The following is a 9,217-nucleotide window of genomic DNA, read 5'->3' on the forward strand; positions in this document are numbered from 1 at the left end:
CCCTCAATTAAGCCGGAACTAATTCTCATGACAAGTTACAAACCACAGTCAAAAATAATGAAAACAAAACATTGACACCACTCACTCTGGGGGAAGATTTCAGGGTGCTCCTATGACAAAGCCCCCACTATTCACCCAACTATCCTGAGAATTCCCAGGGATGGGCACAGCAGCCTCCCTAAACTCTATAGAATGAGGCAAAAAGCAGAGTTTCCACTGTGGCACTGGTTCAACCTTCTAGCAGATAGTTCTGCGTATCTGAGCAACTTTTTTACGGAACGTTTTTTCTTTAAATCAGGATAGGCAAAGGGAAGAACAATAGATTTGGAGTAAAAAGTCCTGGGTTCTATATCCAGTTTATGAAAACAAAAATGGGATGGCCTAGAATGTGTTAGTTCATGTCTCTGAGTCTCAGAGTGTGTGCATTTATGTGTGTGTGTGTGTGTGTGTGTGTGTGTGTGTGTGTATTATGTGTACATTCAAGGGTAAACTAGTACCTTCAAAACTAGGCTTGACACATCTACTGTGGTAGTGACACCCATGCCTCCAGACATCTATTTGCGGGTGTTGATCGATGTTCCTTTGCTAGAAAAGGAGGAGTTGGCGAACATGGGTCTGATAGAAGAAAGAGAAGAGTAGAAGGTTCCTTCAGTCTCACTGGGAGCAGCCCCATCATCAGCCTGAATATGGGTGGAAAACTATTTGTCAGCACAATGTGACAGAATATGTGAGTCCTGGCTCCTGAGCCCAAGTGAGGCATCCTTGGGGGACCCCAGAAACAATAGATGAATCCCGAAAAGAGTTCAAGAAGTCCCACAGTTAGGTGAAGAATGGGCTGACTGCCTTCAGAGTTGAGCCATTAGGCCATAGGAAATATCTCCCCTACTTGCTAGTGGGCAAGACCTGGGGACATTCAGTGGGAAAGGGAACTCCCCTGCCAACACCACAGGGTGAATATGAGATTCAAACTAAGTAATGTTCATGAAAGTAATGTGTAAACTACAAAAAGGATCTACAGATACAAGGAAGTTCTGGCTTCCTTTTCTTTCTCAATATGAAGTCAGTGGCCAAGAGATCTTTAGAGCACAGATCCCACTGGTGGGGTGAGCTCTAATAGGGTACGGTGCAGCTGCATCTAAAGCATCTTTATCATACAAACAAATGGAAAAACATTCCATGCTCATGGATAGGAAGAATCAGTATCATTAAAATGGCCATACTGCCCAAAGCAATTTAGAGATTCAACGCTATTCCCATTAAACTACCATTGATGTTCTTCACATAACAAGATAAAACTATTTTTAGAGTTCACATGGAACCAAAAAAGGTCTAAATAGCCAAGGCTATCCTAAGCAAAAAGAACAAAACTACAGACATCACACTACCCAATTTCAAACTATACTACAGAGCTACACTAACCAAAACAGCATGGTACTGATAAAAGAACAGACATATAGACCAATGGAACAGAATAGAGAACCTGGAAATAAGACCTCACACCTACAACTATCTGATCTTTGACAACCTGACAAAAACAAGCGATGCAGAAAGGATTCCCTATTCAATAAATGGTGCTGGAATACCTACCTGGCCAGCCATATGCAGAAGATTAAAACTGGACCTCTTCCCTACACCATATACAAAAATTAACACAAGATGGATTAAAGACTTAAGTGTAAAACCCAAAACTATAAAAACCCTGAAAGACAACCTGGGCAATACCATTCAGGCCATAGGCACAGGCAAAGACTTCACGACAAAGACAACAAAAGCAATTGCAAGAAAAGCAAAAATTAATCAATGGGATCTAATTAAACTAAAGAGCTTCTGCACAGCAAAAGAAACTATCAACAGAGTAAACGGACAACCTACAGAAGGGGAGAAAATTTTTGCAAACTATGCATCTGACAAAGGTCTAATATCCAGCATCTCTAAGGAACTTAAACAAATTTACAAGCAAAAATAACCCCTTTAAAAAGTGGGCAAAGGACATGAACAGATATGTTTCAAAAGAAGATATACATGCAGCCAACAATAATAAGAAAAAAAGCTCAACAGCAATTATCATTTGAGAAATGCAAATCAAAACCACAATGAAATCCCATCTAACACCAGTCAGAATGGCTATAATTAAAAAAAAAAAAAAAAAAAAGATATTGGTGTGATTGTGGAGAAAAGGAATGCTTATGTCCTGTAGTGGGAGTGTAAATTAGTTAAACTATTTGGGAGACAGTATGGCGATTCCTCAAAGACCTAAAGACAGAAATGCCATTCAACCCAGCAATCCCATTACTAGGTATACACTGAAAGGAATATAAATCATTCTACCATAAAGACACATGTCCACATGTTCACTGTAGCACTATTCACAATCACAAAGATATGGAATCAACCTAAATGCCCATCAATGATAGACTGGATAAATAAAATGTGGTAAATATACACCACAGAATACTAGGCAGCCATTAAAAAGAATGAAATCATGTTTTTACAGGGACACGGATGGAGCTGGAGGCGATTATCCTTAGCAAACTAACACAGGAACAGAAAACCAAATACCACATGTTCTCACTTATAAGTGGGAACTAAATGATGAGAACACATGGATACACAGAGGGAAACAACACACACTGGGGCCTATTGGAGGGTGGAGGGTGGGAGAAGAAAGAGGATCGGGAGAAATAACTAATGGATACTAGGCTTAATACCCGAGTGATAAAATAATCTGCACAACAAACCCAATGACACAGGTTTACCTATGTAACAAACCTGCACATGTACCCCAAACTTAAAAGTTTAAAAAAAGAATAAAGAAAAAACATTTTTAAATAAAAATAAATAAGTAATCCTTAGGAATGTGGAGGGAAGTTCTCTTACTTTCCAAGGAGTCCTCAAATTCTTTCTAAGGGGCTGACATAAGCCTCTGCAATTGTGAATTCAGCAAATCTTTGATACCAGACCTCTCTTCTTGGCTTGGGCTCCTTCTATCTACATAGAAGATAGTGCCATTTGAATATGCTGCAGACAACTCAAATAGCATTCAAAATTAAATTAATTTCCTTTTATTCAGAACTTTAAATTACCATTACGTATATACATGTGTACTTCCCCCAGACTCTAAGCTTCTTGAGGACAATGACCAGATCTTACATGTCTTTCTATTTCCAATGGAAAGATAGTAGATTCTCAATAGTGGTTGGATGTATTGAATTAAAGTATTCAGTATTAGCTATGGTAATGCTAGCTGCTATAACAAATGTGACAACCTAAGAGGCTTAATATATTTTAATTTTGTGTGCCCTAAAGACTGCAATATGGATGTTTCTGACCAGTGGGCAGTGTTTCACATGGTCATTTGGGACCCAGAATCATTCCATCTTGTAGGTCTTTCCTCCACTAGGGTCCTGGAGACTTCTGTATTCAGCGTGCAGAGGAAGATAGAGATGGGTGGAGAGGAAGGTGAGGAAGGTGGAAGCATACTTGTTTTTTTCAGTTCCTTGGTTCCAAAGTGAAACATTTCACTTCCAAAACATTTCTTTGGCATGATCCAGTCTCATGGTACTACTTAGATGTAAAGGGACTAGAAGATGTTGTCCCTGGTGGGAAGATTGCTTCCCAGCACAACTCCATGCTATGGAAGGGAGAGTATGAATCTTTGGTGGAGCTGGCCATCTTGGCCACACGCTCTTATGGGACCTGATATCTAATCTATAAAAGACACACATTTCTCATAAGTAGAATGACCATATGTCTAGGTTGCTTAGAAAAGTCCCATTTTTGCTTATTTCCTTGACATATTAATAACTCCACCTTTTACTCTCAAAAGTGTCCAAACTTGGAGGATAAACTTACGTTGTTACCCTATAATATAGATGACCATAAACCATCTTATAGATAATCTATGAGCTTACCAAAAAGTTTTTCAAGGCTTACATGTTTCACCATGGGTAACTGAAGACCAATCTGAGGGCACAGAATATAACACAAAGAAGGAAACATTAAGAGTGGCATATTCCATTTTACATGACCACCATCTACTTTCCTATGTGTCAGTAAAATCTGTTCATTGAACTTTAAAGTTCACTTCAGAGAAACACATCCTTCCAGAATATGCCTCCTCTGTGCTATAGCACAAGCAGTGCCCTAAACATAAAGGAGCAATGTCTCACACTGAAAAACACAAGTCTTGCCTTATAGCTATCTCTGACATTGCTTTCCAGGAAAGAACTGATATCTTTAGAAGGGCCAGTTTTCCTTTCCAAAGCCACACCAACAAATCAAAAACACCTATCATTCAATCCAAAAATCTGTTAGTTATAACACTAAAAACATGATCAATTAGGCCAGACGCAGTGGCTCACACCTGTCATCCCAGCACTTTGGGAGGCTAAGGCTGGTGGATCACTTGAGGTCAGGAGTTTGATACCAGCCTGGCCAACATGGCGAAACCCTGTCTCTACTAAAAATACAAAACTTAGACAGGCATACTGGCATGAGCCTGTAGTCCCAGCTACTCAGGAGGCTGAGGTGGGAGAATTGCTTGAATCCCAGAGGCAGAGGCTGCAGTGAGCTGATATCGCACCACTGCACTCCAGCCTGGACAGCACAGTGAGACCCTGTCTCAAAAAAACCATGATCAATTAGTCAAGAAATTTATTTCCAAGCATGAATTGTCACCTGACTTTAAATATAAAAGCCTATAATTCACAAAATACAATTATACAGACAAGGACTTCCTTTTGCTAATAGTCTTTCTTCATAATTTAGTAAACAAAAGTACAAGAGGAATGTTTAAAGGACTTGAGAGCAAAGAGTTTTCAAGAACCCAGGAAAATTTTGTAAGATAGATATAGCTACAGATACAGATTCCAACTACTAGTGATACACGAGTTAAGAGAAATTACTTAGGCAGATAGTCCAGAAGTCCTCGGTAAGGTTTATCTTTTAAAGAAAAGCTGCCCCAAATCATATTCTAACAAAGAGCAGCCTGTGAAGTCGAGCTGCAGACATAGACAAGCACGCTGGGAGCTTTCACGATGAATGCCAGCAGGAAAGAACTACTACCTGGGACTAGACATGGCGACTAGAAAATGGTGACTGCCTCTTTCCTTCTCTGCCAGCCACGTGTACAGTAAGGAGCAGACAAAATGAAGGCCCAGCCAAAGGGAATGCTCATTTGCATAATAAGATTAGCGTGAGGTGGCCAGCCTTCCCCACATGCTTTGTATACGTCACACCTGATTGAACCAATGTGTGAGCCCTACATAAATCAGATAACGCCTCCTCAAGCCGGACTATAAAATCTGGTGCCATCTGCCACCAGCCGGGCTTTTCCTCTCAGAAGTCTCCTCTCTCTCACTCTAGAAAGCGAGCTGTTTCCCTTTCCCTTTCTTTTGCCTATTAAATCTCCGTTCCTAAACTCCTGTGTGTCCCCGTCCTAAATTTTCTTAGCGTGAAATGACGAACCCCGGTTATTTACCCAATGTAGCCTCTTCATTAGGAAGCTAGATGGAGATGACCTAAAAAGCTTTGTTAGTGTGCCCTTTACTAAGTTTAGTTTGAGCAACTTGAAATCACACAGGAATCTCCTTGAAAAATAGTTTGCAATTCAATTTCACCAATTCAGACTGATTTCCATTTCAATTAGTCCAGAGGAAAGAGGCTTTGCCCAAATGTAGAGGATTTCCCCCATCTAACACCTTCTCCGGTTGAACCTTGTAAAGATATTGCTAAGAGGAATGCTTGATCAAATGCGTAAGCATTAATCATGTGCAAGGAAAGCCACTAAATGAATGAACCTTCTGTGAATCAAATTGATTTTCTAGAAAATGAAAACAAAATTGAATCCAAGAATAAACTATCTTAAAATCACATTGAGTAAAAACATAAAATATTTTTCACCAGAGCTGTAAAAATTAAATTAGCTAAAAGAAGAAATAAATGCTTTTGTGTTCCAAGGAATTCCATTTATTAGGACAATAGGTACCTATGAAGGAAACAGAACTCTAAAAAGAACTGGAATTGTTTCTCAGGATGATGCTTTGTGATGTGGAAGCAAAGCCTGCTGGAAGAGGGGAATCATAGTTGGTGGCTGCTCACAACTGGACAGAAAGAACGGGGAAGCTACCTAGATGTTCACAGAGACTGCTGAATGGGAGCTGGCTCCTTGCTGGGACAGGGATGGACAATGTGTTTCCCCTTCCTCTGTCATCCCTCCCAAAGTATCACGAATCTTTCCTTGGGTTCAGTTTGTTTCTGTACATTTGTGCTTCTCATATGGGCTGGTCCAATAAGCTGTCCCGGGCTCAGCAGCCTCTGTGTGTGGATTGAGTCATATCATGCCATGAAACCTGCAGAAAAAAAAATGTTGTGTCCAGATTCTTGTTTTATTAGCTAGGTAAAATACACTGACTGCTATAACAAACAGGTTCAGATTTCAAAAGCTTGACACAACTGTAAAGTCTAGGTCTCTCTCTTCCAAGTGGTGAGTCAGAGATTTGGGCTTGTTCTATCTTAAAATGCTACCATATCCAGCCAATTGAATGACAGGGAGAGAAGGAGCTATGGAAAATTGTGCATTGAGTTTAGGACAAGCCTGAAAAGTGGCACACATCATTTCTGCCCACATTCCAAAACTCAGTTATGTGATTCTTCTAGATGCATGGGGAGCTGGGAAACGTAGCTTTGCTTTGCGCACAGGAAGGAGAGGAGAACTGTATATTGGCGAATTGTAGCAATTTCTACCCCCCTGGCTCTGCCCATCAATTCGGAAAATACTTGGTAATCTATTTTACATGTTAGACACTCTGTCAAGGACTAGAGTAAATGGTGAGCAGTACATTGCCCTTGAGTAATCACAGTCTAACAGAGAGAAGAATGGGTAAATTAATAATTATTATATACCATGATAAATGTTATAACAGAGACATTTGCAGAATCTGAAGGCACCCAGAAAAGAAGCAAGTTCAGGGAAGTTTCAGTTACATTTGAACTGAGTCTTGAAGAAGAGTGATCATAGCTGATGTTTTTTAATCACTTTCCACTTGCCAGGCACTATTCTAAGTGCTTTTTGTGTATTAACTCAATCATCACAACAATTCTAACAGGAAGGTGTTATTATTATATCCACAGATGAGGAAACTGAGGCACAGTGAAGTTAAGTCCCTTGCTCAGGGTCTCATTCTTCGCTAATGACAGAGACGAGATTTGGACCTAGACAGTCTATATCCTAAAACCACTCTTTCAACCAACCACACTATACAGAGAAGCAATAGAAGTTCACCAGACAGGAAAGTGCTTATGCAGGGCCTGTGTCAGCATGTCTGGAACAGCAGCAGCAGGAGAGCACTTGGAGGTGTCGAGAGCATGCCCTGGTAAGGTCTCACCACACCCTTACTGCCTGTGTCATGCAGCTATGGGTCTCACAGAGTGAGGGACGACCGTTGCAAGGCAGGGAGGATACCAGAAGGTTAGGCAGACGGATCAGACCAGGTGTTAATAGTAGGTAATCCTACTAAGGTATGCCAGTGGCCAAGGAAGGTATCCAAAGAGGCTGATTATTTTAAAATTTATGAAGATATTATTAGGTTCAATATATATTAATCGCATGCTGAATATTCATAACATCAGACTCTGGCCATTCCCGATTCCACGTTGACCATACACACTCGCTTCCCATGTGTGGTAGAGGCTTCTAGTGCTCACCTATACCCTTCCCTCCTCCTGTCACTCAGGAAGTCTCCACTTCCCAGCTCTCTATAGCCAGTAAAATGTATGCAGAAGTCATACGTGTTTCTCCTGGTCCACAGCATAAGGAAGTGACCTCTAGTCCTTTGCCTTGGCAACCCTTGAGGCCACCTGTTGAGATGGCAGCATAACAAGACAGAGGGAGTGCTGCCCAGAGGATCGCCTAACCTATATAGGACTTTATGCGAGCAAGAAATAAGCCTTTTTTGCCTTCACCCTCTAAGATTTCTGACTTTATTTATTAATGCAGCACTACCTGGTGGATGTATTAATATATTTCAAGCCTCTGCCCATCACTGGTTTTGTTTTTACTTCTGTTTTGACCCTGGAACTCATGCCAAACTCCCTTCATTATTCAGCCAAGATTGAATCTGTTAAATCTAATCCAGTAGTATGCAGATACGATGACTTCTTAAGTCATTTATTAATGTTCACATTTTTTTACTTTTTTGAGATGGAGTCTTACTCCATCACCCAGGCTGGAGTACAGTGGTGCAATCTCAGCTCACTGCAACCTCCACCTTCCAGGTTCAAGCAATTCTCCTGCCTCAGTCTCCCAAGTAGCTGGGATACAGGCATGTACCACCACACCCAGCTAAATTTTTTTTGGTATTTTTAGTGGAGACAGGGCTTTACCATGTTGGCCAGGCTGGTCTCAAACTCCTGACCTCAAATGATCCACCCACCTCAGCCTCCCAAAGTGCTGGGATTACAGGTGTGAGCCACCGTGCTCAGCCAATGTTCACATTTTTCAATGAAGCTATAAACAAAACTCCTTGACTACCACTTGGACTGTCACTGTCTGAATTTGATGTCATAATGGCCACAGAGTCTGAGCTATCTCCTAACACATCCCCTGCTCTAAGTGGAAATTTAACAAGATGAACTTTCCAGTAATGAGGCTTGACAGCATTGCCACCACCAGAAGTGGAAGCAGTCAGGTCAGGAGGAAGGCTGCTAACTTCCTCGCAGAAGTGTTGATTAGGCTTTGCGCTACTAGACTGCTCGTGGAGGGAGCCTCATCAGTCCTCTTCTGAACACTGCGAATCCTTCCTTACCCTCCCTTCCCTCCCAACCCCCCTACACACAAACACACACATAAGATATTATCAAATTGCAACATCCAACATTTCTCAAAGAAGCTATTTCCGATGCAAGTGTGCCCCCACATTATAAGAAAACTACATTCAAGAAGTGTCATACATAAATTCAGTCAGTGGAGAATGATATCATTTGGTAAATTCCCACTTGTTTTGTGTGTTTCCTTAAAGAAAGATGTACACACATCTATAATTCCAGCTTCAATTTAACAACTTTCAGAGGAAACACAGGGGAAAACATTAATTACAGGAAAGTGTCTCTTAATCTCTAGTACCAGTAGGGTAGTCAGACACCAGTCATAAGCATACAGAAAAATATGCTTCCCATCATCATGGTTACTTTCAGAAACACACACTGAAGATTAGCAGCA

The 9,217-nt window shown here is 40.9% G+C and overlaps 1 long non-coding RNA gene across 1 annotated transcript; it reads right to left on the reverse strand.

Moving 5' to 3' along the window:
• Positions 1-5,955: 5,955 nt before the first annotated feature.
• Positions 5,956-8,490, reverse strand: LOC126934229 (uncharacterized). The gene is made up of 2 exons (XR_007718884.1): positions 8,383-8,490; positions 5,956-6,350 (listed from the first exon to the last, which is right to left on the reverse strand). It is a non-coding gene; the product is annotated as an uncharacterized LOC126934229 (long non-coding RNA).
• Positions 8,491-9,217: the final 727 nt, after the last annotated feature.

The sequence above is a fragment of the Macaca thibetana genome, chromosome 13, assembly GCF_024542745.1.
Source record: "Macaca thibetana thibetana isolate TM-01 chromosome 13, ASM2454274v1, whole genome shotgun sequence".
Lineage (NCBI taxonomy): Eukaryota > Metazoa > Chordata > Mammalia > Primates > Cercopithecidae > Macaca > Macaca thibetana.